At 40.7% G+C, this 15758-nt stretch overlaps 1 non-coding gene across 1 annotated transcript; it reads right to left on the reverse strand.

Moving 5' to 3' along the window:
- Positions 1 to 9388: 9388 nt before the first annotated feature.
- On the reverse strand, positions 9389 to 9462 carry TRNAT-CGU (transfer RNA threonine (anticodon CGU)). Its single transcript has one exon. It is a non-coding gene; the product is annotated as a tRNA-Thr (tRNA).
- Positions 9463 to 15758: the final 6296 nt, after the last annotated feature.

Below are 15758 nucleotides of genomic sequence, written 5' to 3' on the forward strand. Positions count from 1 at the left end.
TGTTTGTTTATTTGTTTTCTTTCTTTCTTTTTTTAATCGTTTTATTAGGGGCTCATACAACTCTTATCACAATCCATACATACATCAATTGTGTCAAGCATGTCTGTACATTCATTGCCCTCATCATTCTCAAAACATTTGCTCTCCACTTAAGCCCCTGACATCAGGTTCTCATTTTTCCCCTCCCTACCGGCTCCCCCCTCCCTTATGAGCCCTTAATAATTTATTATTTTGTCATATCTTGCCCTTCACCCACTTTTCTGTTGTCCATCCCCCAGAGAGGAGGTCACATGTAGATCCTTGTAATCAGTTCCCTCTTTCCAATCCACTCTCCCTCTACCCTCCCAGTATCGCCACTCACAGCGCTGGCCCTGAAGGGATCATCCGCCCTGGATTCCCTGTGTTTCCAGCTCCTATCTGTACCAGTGTACATCCTCTGGTCTAGCCAGACTTGCAAGGTAGAATTCGGATCATGATAGTGGGGAGAGGTGGGGAGGAAGTATTTAGGAACTAGAGGAAAGTTGTAATTTTCATGGGTGCTACATTGCACCTTGACTGGCTCATCTCCTCCTCTAGACTCCTCTGCAAGGCGATCTCCAGTGGCCGACAAATGGGCTTTGGGTCACTCCCCACCTCATTCACTATGGTAAGACTTTTTTGTTCTGATGATGCCTTATACCTGATCCCTTCGACACCTCATGATCGCACAGGCTGGTGTGCTTCTTCCATGTGGGCTTTGTTGCTTCTCATAATCATTTTTATGTGTGTTTTAAATCCCATATTCTTGCTTTTTCCCTAGATATCTTGCTTTATTGACTTCTAATGAAATATTTTCAAATTTATTGACTTCTAATTAAATTTATTAATTAAATATTTCCAAATTCATTGCACAGTCCACCATATATGATCTATCTTGGTTGATGTACACCTTGAAGAAGAATCGCTAAAGGGTTTCTTTGTGGGGTTTTAAAAGTCCTCTACTCTCTTCCTCTCTCTTTTCTTCTATTTTATCTTCGTTACCCTTCTTAAACTTTGTTGTTGTTGTGTTTGTTTTTTCCTGGATTCCTTGCATTCTTCATTGAACGCATAGATAAATTCTGAAAGTATTTTATGTCAATATTGAGTTTTCCGTTTCTTAAACATATGAGGGAACTTCAAAAGTTTTTTGGAGGAAAATGGAATAAAAAAAGAGAATGGAATTTTTCTACTAACTTTTTCAAGTATATAAAAACCAATATCCCATCTCAATGCCATAGAGTCAATCCAACTTAGAAACTCTTTAGGAAAGGGTAGGACTGCCCCTCTGGGTTCCCAAGACTGTCTTCTTTATGGGAAAAGGAACTCTTATCTTTCTCCGAGTGAGTGGCTGGTGTTTTCAAACTGCTGACTTTATGGATAGCAGGGCCTCTCAGCTACCAGGGCTCTGTACCTGCAAGCAGTCAAGAAATCAAATGGGGAAATGTATTACAAAAGACCTTTTTAAAAAAAATTTTTTTTATCCATAGGCTGTCTTTATTTTTTTGCTTCATATTGTTTTTACTTTTATTTTTTTTAATTGTTTTATTAGGGGCTGATACAACTCTTTTTTTTCTATTTCTTTTTATTTTAAACATTTTATAAGGGGCTCATACAACTCTTATCACAATCCATACATATACATACATCAATTGTATAAAGCACATCCGCACATTCCCTGCCCCAATCATTCTCAAAGCATTTGCTCTCCACTTAAGCCCTTTGCATCAGGTCCTCTTTTTTTTCCCCTCCCTCCCCGCTCCCCCCTCACTCATATGCCCTTGGTAATCTATACATTGTTATTTTGTCATATCTTGCCCTATCCGGAGTCTCCCTTCCCCCCTTCTCTGCTGTCCATCTCCCAGGGAGGAGGTCACATGTGGATCCTTGTAATCAGTTCCCCATTTCCAACCCACTCACCCTCCACTCTCCCAGCACCGCCCCTCACACCCTTGGTCCTGAAGGTATCATCCACCCTGGATTCCTGTGCCTCCAGCCCCCATATGTACCAGTGTACAATCTCTGCCCTATCCAGCCCTGCAAGGTATGGTAGTTGGGGGGAGGAAGCATCCAGGATCTGGGGGAAAGTTGTGTTCTTCATTGGTACTACCTCACACCCTGACTGACCCATCTCCTCTCCTAAACCCCTCTATGAGAGGATCTCCAGTGGCCGACACTTGAGCCTTGGGTCTCGACTCTGCTCTTCCCCCTTCATTCAATATGATATATATATACATACATACACACACATATATATACATTTCACATATATATCTTTTTAGTTGTTGCATATCTGCTCCCTTTGGCACCTCGTGATCGCACTGGCTGGTGTGCTTCTTCCGTGTGGGCTTTTTTGCTTCTGAGCTAGATGGCTGCTTGTTCACCTTCAAGCCTTTAAGACCCCAGACACTATCTCTTTTGATAGCCGGGCACCATCAGCTTTCTTCACCACATTTGCTTATGCACCCATTTGTCTTCAGTGATCCTATCATGGAGGTGTGCAGCCAATGATATGATTTTTTGTTCTTTGATGCCTGATAACTGATCCTTTCAGGACAACAAAAGACCTTTTAAAGTGCTAAAATACATATAGAAAAAAATAACTATGATGTGCTTGACCCAATCCATGATATATTTAGTCACCTCATATGCATGCAAAAGCTGCATAATGCATATGAAGGCACAAGAAGAATTTATATCTTTCAATTGTGCTGCTGGCAAATAATAGGGAATATACCACAAACCCCCTTTAGAGCGAACAAGTCTGTTTTAGAACAAAAGCAGCCAGACTGCTCCTAAGAAGCTTGGGTGACAAGACTAGCTCAGTACTCTGGACATGTTACCAGGAGAGAGCAGTCCCTGGAGAAGGCCATCATGTCTGCCAGGAGAGAGTCCAGGGAAAATGAGGAAGACCCTCAATGAGATAGGATGACAGATGCTGCAGCAAGGAGTCCCAGTGTAGCTGCTGTCTGAGCAGACCATAGGACCCGGCAGAGTGTCCTTTCATACGTAGTTGCTAAGCATCCAAACCAACTCAACAGCTCTGAGTGACAGTTATATCAATGTTCATTTTGTGATTTTGATCACTGCACTGGGATTATGTAAAGGAATGTGTTTTTCATTATTAGGAAACACATATTGAAGTCTTCGGGGGGTAAAGGGCCGTCATATCTACAACCTATTTTCAAATGATCATATATAATATAGAATAAACCACTCCATTTACTCTCTCATTTAAAGTAAAATGTTCAGGGGGCGGGGGGTGGCAGGCCTGGTAGGAAATGATCGAGGGTAAGGTTGCTTAGAGAAGAGGTATACTCTAGCCCAGGTGGTGACGAAGCATGGTAGTAGGGCAGGAGGAAAGTCAAGGGAGATGGAGGAAAGAGCTAGGAGTCAAAGGGCATTCATGGAGGTCTAGACAAAGACATGTACATGCAAATATATATAGGAGGATGGGGAAATAGATCTATGTGTCTATATTTATAGGTTAAGTATTAAGGTGGTGGAAGGACCTTGGGCCTCTACTCAAACACTCCCTCAATGCATGAATACTTCTTTTATTAAACTGGAACCCTATGATGCTCACTCTCCCGACACAACTGCTGGAGCCAAAGTGGGTGAACAAGTAAATGTGGTGAAGAAAGCTGATGGTGCCCGGCTATCAAAAGAGATAGTGACTGGGGTCTTAAAGGCTTGAAGATAAACAAGCAGCCATCTAGCTCAGAAGCAACAAAGTCCACATGGAAGAACACACCAGCCTGTGTGATTGAGTGGTCCCGAAGGGATCAGTTATCAGGCATCAAAGAACAAAAAATCATATCATTGGCTGCACACCTCCATGATAGGATCGCTGAAGACAAATGGGTGTATAAGCAAATGTGGTGAAGAAAGCTGATGGTGCCCAGCTATCAAAAGAGATAGTGTCTGGGGTCTTAATGGCTTGAAGGTGAACAAGTGGCCATCTAGCTCAAAAGCAAAAAAGCCCACATGGAAGAAGCACACCGGCCAGTGCGATCACGAGGTGCCAAAGGGACCAGGTATAAGGCATCATGCAAAAAAAAAAAAAGATATGTGTGTATGTGTATGTATATATATATGTGTGTGTGTGTATATATGTGTATATATATATATATATATATGTGTGTGTGTGTATATGTGTGTATATATATATATTTATATATATATATACCATATTGAATGAAGGGGAAGTGCAGAGTGGAGACCCAAGGCCCAAGTGTCAGCCAATGGAGATCCCCTCATAGAGGGGTTTAGGAGAGGAGATGGGTTAATTAGGGTGTGAGGTAGTACCGATGAAGAACACAGCTTTCCCCCCGATCCTGGATGCTTCCTCCCCCCAACTACCATTATCCGAATTCTACCTTGCAGGGCTGGATAGGGCAGAGGTTGTACACTGGTACATATGAGGGCTGGAGGCACAGGGACTCCAGGGTGGATGATACCTTCAGGACCAAGGGTGTGAGGGGCGATGCTGGGAGAGTAGAGGGTGAGTGGGTTGGAAAGGGGGAACTGATTACAAGGATCCACATGTGACCTCTTCCCTGGGAGATGGACGGCAGAGAAGGGGTGGAAGGGAGACTCCGGATAGGGCAAGATATGACAAAATAACGATGTATAAATTACCAAGGGCACATGAGTGAGGGGAGAGCGGGGAGGGAGGGGGAAAAAAAAGAGGACCTGATGCAAAGGGCTTAAGTGGAGAGCAAATGCTTTGAGAATGATTGGGGCAGGAAATGTATGGATGTGCTTTATACAATTGATGTATGTATATGTATGGATTGTGATAAGAGTTGTATGAGTCCCTAATAAAATGTAAAGAAAGAAAAGAGGAGAATTAAAAGAAAATGAATAGGGAAAAGAATGTACAGATGTGCTTTATACGATTGATGTATGTATATGTATGGACTGTGATAAGAGTTGTATGAGCCCCTAATAAATTGTTTAAAAAAAAAAGGACAACACACAGAAAAAAAAAAGAAAGCAAAAAGATTAGGGCAAAGAATGTATGGATGTGCTTTATACAATTGATGTATGTATATGTATGGATTGTGATAAGAGTTGTATGAACCCCTAATAAAATGTAAAATAAATAAATAAATACATACATAAAAATAAAGTAAAATGTTCCTCTTTGGGAAATTTGGGCAAAAGCTACACATTCAGGAATTTCTACTCTTGCAGGTTTTCTTGCGGGTTTTCTGTAAAATGCAGCTATTTTAAGAAGTGAAAGTTGAAGAGGAAAGAATGAGGCAGAGACCAGCGTAGTCAAGGCACTCAATAAAAGTCCACATCCGGGAGGGGCAGATCCAGGACTCCCACAAATAAGCCTTGTACCTTGAAGTTCATTGTTCTTTTCCCTCTTGTGGACCTTCAGCCCATTACCGACAATCTCTTATCTACACTTAGGTGTGCAGAGATTATGGACACAAGGAATTTGCCCTTTTGAATGAGGATTGCTCTTCCCAGAGGGTTAACAGCATCCCTGGATGTTCACCACAGCAGAATCCCAGGAGTTCTTTGATGAGTTTGCACTATGACGAGATATACTCGGCTCTTTGCTGAACTTGAGGTAGCTACGAGCTTTTAATACTCTTTAGATAACCTCTCTTCAAAAGGCCTTAGAGGACTTTACCTCGATCCTCTGACATGGACAGCTAGTGACATCCAATAAAAAGAATATAGAGCTAACATTTTCAAGAACTCCCACTGAATTGAACAGAATATAGATTGAGACCTTAGCAAGTTCATCACTAGTAAGTGAAGAGAGGAGAAAGATAGGATTATTTTCTTATTGGTCTATAATAGGCTATGGCAGTGGATATATTTACTAGTTCTTTTGTCAATATTTTATTATTAAACATCTTGAAAAGTAGTCACTTATGAGCAATAGCTTCCTGTGATTTCCCTTTAAAAAAAAGATGGCATTCCCTTTTATTGCATCTTGCATTTACACTCTCTGCACCTCTATTTGAGATACTCAAACCCCCCTCTTCTCTTTTTTATTTTAAAGCTGTTTGCCAAAAAGGAAACAAAACCATTTTAGAGAAGGAATGCCAAACTTCAAGATTTTATTTCTTGCATAGTTCTTTTGACATGAATATATGTTCATATCCACCTCCACATGAATACTCTGATTGTATTTAAGATCGTATTAACACTCCCAAATGTGGCTTATGAAAGCAAAACATGCATCGGCCCTTTTCTCTCCAGCTTTGTATCTCTCACCGTTCACCTAAATCCTTTCCACTCTGGCTATGTTGACTTTCCTTCAGTCTGATGCACTGGCTTAGCTTCCTCTACCAGAAATATTCTATGGGCCGACTCTTGTATTTTGATTTTTCCTTGCTTTACACCCTAAGTCTTCCTTTATGGATCTCCCTGACATACCTTAATTTTTCTTTTATATTGTAAATCTCAGTAATTCAGTTTTGTGGCGCTTATTAGATAGGCTTTCTACTCCCATAAAGTTACTGTCTCAAAAACCCACTGAAGCAGTGCGACCCTGCCCTGTAGAGTCTCCGTGAGTCAGAATTGACTTCATGGTAGTGAATGTTGGGGGGGGGGGGGGCTATAGCCATGTGTTATTTATACTTGTGGGTGTATAATTAATTTCTGTCATCCTGTGATGGATTAAATTGTGTATCAAATATCTATTTTTTCTTTCTTTCTTTCTTTCTTTCTTCGCTAGGCCACAACTCCCAGCACTGTGTGACTGTCCTCCTTTTTGTGATTCAATGTAATTAGTCTCCATTTTCTGATGTGCTGTAAATGCTAAACTCTGCCTGTGGCTAATGAGGCAGAGTTAGGTTATGTTAAGGAGGATCCAGTTATGCCCATTATGTAAATGATGCAATATTAACATGGACTACATCACCCTTACTTAATTCACCACACTTGCTCCAGTCACTGCCTTGATAAGGGGAGTTTCCCTGGAGTGTGGCTTGTGTCACCTTTTATCCTACAAGAGACAAAAGGAGAGAGAAGCTAATAGAGAAGAAAGGTCCTGAGTAAGGGTAGAGTGCATCCTTTGGATCCAGAATTCCTACACTAAGAAGCATTTAAACCCAGAAATATTGATGCCAAGACACATGAGATCTCCAAGGAATGAAGCTCCCAAAGGTGCTGAAGGAGAAAAAAAGGACCTCCCTCCTACATAGAGAATTGAATTAGAAAGATTTCTACAGCTGGTGCCCTGGGCTAACATTTAAAGCCTCTTTTCCTGTGAAAGAATAAATTTCTATTTACTGATGCCATCCACATATGATATTTCTGTTATAGCAGAACAAGCTAACATCCCTCAACTAAGCACTTGCCCTCTGCGTTAGTCTGGTTGACTAGAGAAACAAATTCATAGACACTCGTGTGTATAAGAAAGAGCTTTATATCAAAGAATAATTGTATATTAAGAAAACATCCCAGTCCAGTCCAGATCAAGTACATAAGTCCAATATTAGCCCATATGTCCGATACCAACAGTAATATCTCTCAGAGAGAGAGTGTGTGTGTATCCCACCTTCAGGGAGGAAGGCAGGAGTTCCCAGAATCCTCAAGAGAAGGCCATGCCCATACTCTGGCCTCATTGGCTGTGGCTTGTTTGACAGGCTAGACTCCACCCCTTCCCTCAAGTTGACAAAAGATTATATAACTGCCACATCTTCTATGTGATAGACTAGACCTATGTAGCTCATATTTCCCCAAGCTAGCACAAGTAGGCATGCAAATCAAAACAACTCTAACATTTCACCTTACACCGCCAACAACAGCCAAACAAACAAACCATTAAGAAAAATAACAAATGCTGGAGAGATTAAAACACTCATCCACTGCTAGTGGGACTGTAAATATGCACAACCACAGAGAAAAGTAATATCATGCTAACTCAAACAGCTCAGAATAAAAATTCCCTATGATCAAGCCTTACCTCTGCTGGATATGTACCTCAAAGAAGTAAGAATCACAGCAGAAGCAGCCATACGCACACCCATGTTTATCTCAGCACTGTTCACGTTAGCAGGGAGATGGAAGCAGCCATACGCACACCCATGTTTATCTCAGCACTGTTCACGTTAGCAGGGAGATGGAAGCAGCCATCCGCACACCCATGTTTATCTCAGCACTGTTCACGTTAGCAGGGAGATGGAAGCAGCTCAAATATCTATCAGGAGAAGATTTGCTAAAGAAACATTGGTACAAAAAGAGTCCCATGCACTGCTATCAACCCATGATGAAACCATGAAGCACCGTGTGGCACGAATGGATCAGGAGAACATCATGCTCAGTGAAATTAGTCAATCACAACATGACGAGTATTTTATCAGATCACTGTTGTAACACGGAGAGAAGGGGGGAAAAGATGACTTCCAGGGCAAAGAGAACAGACTTTGGAGGTTACCAAGCAGGGGGAGGTGGAGGAAGGAAAGATGAAGTAATGGGTATTAACCAGGATGAAATGAAAGATAGTAATTCACACAGAGGGGTTACTTAAAGGAAAGGGGGGAGGGTAACCTCCTAGGGAGCAGGGTTGGTAAGTATTCTAAATCATTAAAACAAAATTGATTATCTGAAATGTAAAACCCCCACCCAATTCACAATTTTGAAAGCTTAATGATCTTTTTTAAAAGAAAGTATATACAAAATTTATTCCTATGATATGTGCGTGTGTATCGTGGGCCAACATTTTCATCAGGCAATCAAAGAAGTTTATGTACCATACAATTTTAAGAACTAGTATTCCTAAACCATTCTGTGTACTGTTTGCTTTTATGAACAGACTGGATACCATTTGCTTTTATGAATCAGATTGGTAGTTCAAACTCGAGCTTTTAACCAAGAAATATTGATGATAAATTCTAGCTCGATTATTTACTAGTTGTAGGAATTGGACAAGTCACTTTCCTCGACTGCAAAATGTACCTAATAATGTTTACTTTGGGGAATGTTTCTTGGGATTTAAAGTACATGAGCTAATGCATGACACACAACACACAAAGTGTTCAAGAAATGGCAACCATTTTTATCTATGATTTAAACTAAGAGTCCATAGAGTCTGAGAACCAGCAGAGTATCGTTTTCTAAAGTTTACATTTAAAATTCTTCCATTTTACTTTAAAAATTGTTGGTTCGTGATTGATTTTTGAACCCTGGAATACAGTTAAATTTCATGACTGTGTGCTTAGCTCCTCAATGGAGAGTCCGTATTTTTAACACTTTGGTTAAATGAGAGGAATTTGGAGCTTCTACAGCACCAAGTAGGAAGAGGTTAGCATTGAGATTCGAGGCTATTTCAGAGTAAAAACTGGAACAAATTTCCACTTTCCCCCCTATATCAAAGGGGCTATTTAAAACCAGGAAGAAAAGGCCCTGCTGGGATTCGAACCCAGGATCTCCTGTTTACGAGACAGGCGCTTTAGCCAACTAAGCCACAGAGCCGCTGACCTAATGTGCACTGCTTCTTTGATGAGCAAATCCTTTATGATCCGGCGGAGTGTCGGGCTGTCCACTGAGATCGCTGTGCGTATACTTTCCCCAGTGACCCGACGTCATGGTGAAGGCCGTCCTGGCAAAGCAACGTGACTCCTTTCGAGCTTAACGCGCACGAACCTGACCTCACGCATCTCTTAAAACATGGGCTGGAACACTGTCGGCGTGTCGCCGGAGACAGGTTGAACCCACAGAGCAGGCGGAGCTGCGACCCGCGGCGCGGACCGTGTTCACGTTCCACCGCATTGCAGAGATGTGGAATCGCCACGGGATCGAACATTCTGAACGGGAGGTGAAGAAGCTTTTCAAGTTAAATAAATGTGAACAGCAAGCTTTTCATCGAAGAGGTGTTCTTTCTGCCCTTTAGCTCCGGACTCTCAGATCTGACTGTGTTCGAGATAGCGGGAGAAGCGGGAGGAGGGGTGAGGGTGGAGGGAAAGTGGGAGTGGGGAGCTGGTGTGTGTGTTTGGGGGGGGGGTATGCAGGGCACATTTCACTGTCTTAGGATTCAAATATCTAGACAGGCTCTCACTTTTGAGACGTCTACAGGATTTTTTAAAACGTATTTTCTGCACCTTATTTAGAAGCTCAGTAAATACTGAATGATAGAAAAACCACAAAATCAAGATTCCGTTCTTAAAAGTGTTAACTTTTGAGCCCTGGCGGTGTCGTTCTTGTCTAGGATTGGGGCTGTTGCTGGACCGGAAGGACGAGAGCAAGAACTAAGCAAGTGTCTCGGCACATCTGCCCAGTGCCCACGGGCTTGTCAAAGAGAAGACAGGCAGGGCTTACAAGTCTGTCTTTAACCAAGCAAAGGCGGGAAGGGCCTCTGGGCAGACGCCCAAACCCACACCAAAGCAATTGGTAAAGAGTCTGTTGCCACCCCTTTGAAATGCAGAGCCGTTCAATGGGGTTTCCAAAACTATGATCTTTTGAAAGCAGATGGCCAGGCCTATCTTCTGAGGGACCATGAGTGGCTTCCCAATGCCAAGCATTTGGTTGGCAGATTTCGTAGGCCCGTTGGCATTATTATTTTCAGTGCCACTCAGAATATTTTTTTCCAGTGACTATATATTTGTTTTCTCATTAATCGGGATGGTCACTTTTTTTTCTTTATCTTTTTTAATTGTTTTATTAGGGGTGCATACAACTCTTATCACAATCCATACATACATCAATTGTGTCAAGCACATCTGTACATTCATTGCCCTCATCATTCTCAAAACACTTGCTCTCCACCTAAGGCCCTAGCATCAGCTCCTCATTTTTCCCCTCCCTCTCCGCTCCCCTTCCCTCATGAACCCTTGATAATTTATAAATTATTATTTTGCCATATCTTTCCCTGTCAGAACTCTCCCTTCAACGACTTTTCTGTTGTCCGTCCCCCAGGTAGGAGGCCACATGTAGATCCTTGTAATCGATTCCCCCTTTAAAACCCACCCTCCTTCTACCCTCCCAGTATTGCCACTCACATCACTTTTCCTGAAAGGATCATCCACCCTGTATTCCCTGTGTTTCCAGTTCCTATCTGTATCAGTGTACATTCTCTGGTCTAGCCAGATTTGTAAGGTAGAAATAGTGGGGGAGGAGGAAGCATTTAGGAACTAGAGGAAAGTTGTATGTTTCATCATTGCTACATTACACCCTGACTGGCTCATCTCCTCCCCGAGACCCTTCTGTAAGGGGATGTCCAGTGGCCGACAAATGCACTTTGAGTCTCCACTCCACACTCCCCCATCATTCACTATGATATTATTTATTTTTCTTCTTTGATGCCTGATACCTGATCCCATCAGCACCTCGTGATTGCACAGGCTGGTGTGTTCTTCCATGTGGGCTTTGTTGCTTCTCAGCTAGATGGTCGCTTGTTTACCTTCAAGCCTTTAAGACCCCAGATGCTATCTCTTTTGATAGCCAGGCACCATCAGCTTTCTTCACCACAGTTGCTTATTCACCTGCTTTGTCTTCAGCGGTTGCGTTGGGAAGGTGAGCATCATAGAATGCCGATTTAATAGAAGAAAGTGTTCTTGCATTGAGGGAGTACTTGAGTGAAGGCCCAGTGTCCTTCTGTTACCTTAATACTATACCTATAACTATATGCACATAGATCTATTTTCCAGGGTGGTCACTTTTTAACATAGTATATATTAATATGTTGTTGCAAAGTTTAGGGCGGCCGCTGTTATTCCAGTTACAGTTTATTTACCCAGCTTGAAACGCACCTAAAAAATTGTAATGGACCAAGAAACCGTAGCATTTTGAAATCTGATGAGATGAGTTGTTTATGATCAGTCTCGTGTAAGTTTTTAAAATATATGTAATCATTTTATTGGTGAATCATGCAATGCTTCTCACAATCCATGCATCCATCCATTGTGTCCAGCACATTTGTTGCCATTATCATTCTCAAAACATTTGCTTCTACTTGAGCCCTGGGTATCAGCTCATTTTCCTCCTCCCTCCCTGCTCCCCTTTCTCTCATCAACCCTGGATAATTTGTACATTATTATTATTTTGCCCTATATTACACTGCCCGACGTCTCCCTTCACCCACTTTTCCGTGGAAGTTTTAGACACAAAAGTGCCATTGGGATGACGAGGTGTACAGTGAAATATTGTTCAAGTCGGGGTCCCTGGTGGCACAATTTGTTGTGCACAAGCACTAACCTAAAGGTTCGTGTTCGAAGCCACTCAGAGACACCGTGGAAGAAAACTGAGACATCTGCGCCCATGAAAAGTGTGGCCAAGACACGTCCTAAGGAACAGCGCTGCTCCTGGGCACACCGGGCTGCCAGAAGGTGAAGTGAGTCAATAGCAAGCGTCTCTTTTGTATTGTTCTGTCAATACAATGTGAAGACCTACTGTGTGCCAATGCCGGCATTAGCTCTGTGGATACAGCTTGGTGTGAGATGGCAGCAGATAACATAATATCAAGCAAGAACCGTCAATATTTTAGTTCATTCATATTAGTAAGTAATGTTATTGGTGTCATTTTGTCAGTCCCCAACTGACAATCTCAATTAATGAAATTGAAGCAACTATTAAAAACCTTGCCAAAAGGAAAGCACAAAACCCAGATGGTTTCACTGGTGAATTCTACCAAACATTTCAAAGAAAAATGATGGTGATTCTGTACAATCTACTTCAGAAAGTACAAGCAGCAGGAACACTATTTAATAATGCCCTCTATGAAGCTAGAATTCCCCAATAGCAAAAACAAAGACATTACAAAAAAGGAAAATACAGACCAATCTGTCTCAAGAACATAGATGCAAAAATCCTCACAAAAATATTAGATACTAAAACCCACAGTGTATAAAGACAATTATGCTACATAACCAAATGAGATTTATTCCAGGTGAGCAATGCTGGTTCAACGTTTAAAAACCAGTGAAGGTAATGCATCACATCAACAGACTAAAGGAGAAACATCGCATGATTATATTAATGGATGAAAAAATAATAATTGTACAAAACTCAACACCCATTGTTGATTTTAAAAGCTCACAGAAAACTAGGAATTGGAAGAACCTCTTCATTTAATTCAGAACATCTACCCCAAACTGCAACTGTTATAATACTTAATGGTGAGACACGAGGTGCCTTCAGTTCTTAAGGTCAAGAGCAAGACTGGAAGTCCAAACTAAGAAATAACACTTTACTGAGAGATTATATGATTGTATATACAGAAAATCTCAAAGAATTGATAAAAAGTTTTCTGGAACCGATTAATGATTATAGTAAGACTGCAAGACGCAAGGTTATTATACAAAAGTCAGTTGTTTCCCAATATATTATCAATGAGCAATTTAAATTTCAAATTAAAAACACAGTGCCATTCCATTAAGCCCCCAAACCAAGGAACGCATTGCCACCAAGTCGATTCTGACTCCTGATGACCCTTTCTAGGGTCTCTGGAACTGTAAATCTTTACAGGAGCAGACAGCCTCATCTTATTTGGGAGGACTGGCTGGTGCATTTGAACAAGCAACCTTGCTGCTAGCAATTCAATGTTGAACCCACAAAACCACATTACTCCACTACCCACACCAAAAAAAAAGAAAAGAAAGAAACACCAAATTATAAATCTAACAAAGTATGTATAAGATACATACTTTTAAAAATGTACAGAGAAATTAACTATTACCAAGATGTCAGTTCTTCCCAACTTGATCAATTCAATGCCAATAAAAATTCCAGCAAGGTATTTTATAGTTATAAGCAAACTGATCCTAATGCTTATATGAAAAGGTTAAAAAAATTTTTTAAGAAAGAAAACGTTAAAGGTTCAGGGTTACTGACCCTCATGGGGAAAACAAAATGGGAAAGAGACAGGATACCCCCTCCAAGCCTTGTTATGATATTGATGTTTAGTCACCAGTAGCACTCCCCTCAACCTAAGTTATCACACCAGGGCTCCCCTTTTTCAAATGTATGAAAATTTCCTCCTTTCTTCCTTCGAGGGGAGAGTTAGAGGAAGCAGTCCATTTGCTTCCTTGCGTTATCAATTTCTCAATTGTAACTGTCTTTTGGTGTGTGTGCATTTCATATATATATAATTGTGTTTCGGTGACAGTTTCCATAGCAGATTAGGTTCCCATTAAACAAATTTTATACATATTGTTCAGTGACACTGGCTACATTTTCCTCATTTTTTTCGTGATTCTCCTGATACAGTATTCACAAATCAAATTGCTTTTAAAATTAGTTGTAAAAATATAAATAAATAATAAAAATAAAATGTGTTATAGATGCATACATCATCACAATCAATTCCAGTGTTCCCTCCCCGCCCCCAACCAGGATTCCTTTTTTTGCTACCCAAATCCCCTCAGCCTTCCTATCTCCCACCCCCAACCACATGTCCCCCAAACCATCGCATCCGTTATTAACTTTATGCAGCTACCCCTTCTGTGTTGTATAACTTTCTTCTCACCAAAAGCTGTTTCAGCATCATTTTGAAGCAGTGTTGGTGTCAGACCAAGGCCTAGCTTGTATAGAAAAAAAAAATCATAGACTTAAATGCAAAAGACTATACATTTTTAACAGATGATCTGAAGAAAATCTAGGTCACTTTAGGTTTAGCAATATGTTTTTAAAATATGACATACACACACAAAAAGGAAAACAAAGGTAAGTTGTGCTTTGTTAAAATGTTGACTCTGAAAGACAGTAAAGAAAATGAAGCCACCAGCCACAGACTAGGAGAAAATTTTTGTTAAGTCACATGCCTGATAAAAAGACTTGTAAGCAAGACAAAGAGCTCCTGTAGCCCAACAATAAGAAAACAAACAACTCAACTAAAAAAAAAAACCCAAACCAAAAAGAGTACAAATCTAAACAGACACTTAACCAAAGAAGACATACAAATGGAAAATATACATATGAAAGAGAGGCTCTATGTCATGTTTCTAGGGAATTGCAAATTAAAACAACCCAGATATATACCACTACGCAGTTATGAGAATGGTTAAATTTCAAACAGTAATAGCACCAAATGATGGTGAGTTTTTTTAAAAATAGGAACTCTCATTCATTGTGAGTAGAAATACAAAATGACATATTCACCTTGGAAGACAATTGGATAGTTTCTAACCAAGTTAAACACAAACTTACCATACAATCTAGTCATCAAGCTCTTGGGTACATACCTTGATGAGTTAAAAACCTGGGTACACACAGTATCTCACACACAAGTGTTTAAAACAACTCATTCAAAATAGCCCTGAATTGGAATGAAGCAAGATGTCCCTTCTATAGTCGAATGGTTAAATGAACTGTGATACAATTGTGCAATGGAGTGTTATTGAGTAATTAAAAAAACAACAACTAGCAAACCATGAAAAGACATGGAGAAATCTTAAGTGCACACTACTAAGTGAAACAAGCCAGTTTGGAAAAGCATACTGAATTCCAACTCTGTGACATTCAGGAAAAGGAAAAACTAGAGAGACGGTAAAAGGTCAGTTGTTGCCAGGGAGCAAGGGGAAGGAGGGAGGGGCAAACAAGAGGAACTCGGGGTATTTTTAGAGCAGTAAGACTATTCTGTATGATACTGCAATAACAGATGTAGGACATCACATATTTGTCAAAACCCACAGAACATAATGTAAACTGGGGATTCAGTTAGGAATAATGCATTGGTTCATCCAATGTAACAAATGCATCAAATGATACTTTGTGTTAATGATGGAGGAACACCTTGGGGAGGAGGGAGTAGATGACAACTCTGTACTTTCTGTATA

Source organism: Tenrec ecaudatus, chromosome 1 (assembly GCF_050624435.1).
Source record: "Tenrec ecaudatus isolate mTenEca1 chromosome 1, mTenEca1.hap1, whole genome shotgun sequence".
In the NCBI taxonomy this organism is placed as follows: Eukaryota; Metazoa; Chordata; class Mammalia; order Afrosoricida; family Tenrecidae; genus Tenrec; species Tenrec ecaudatus.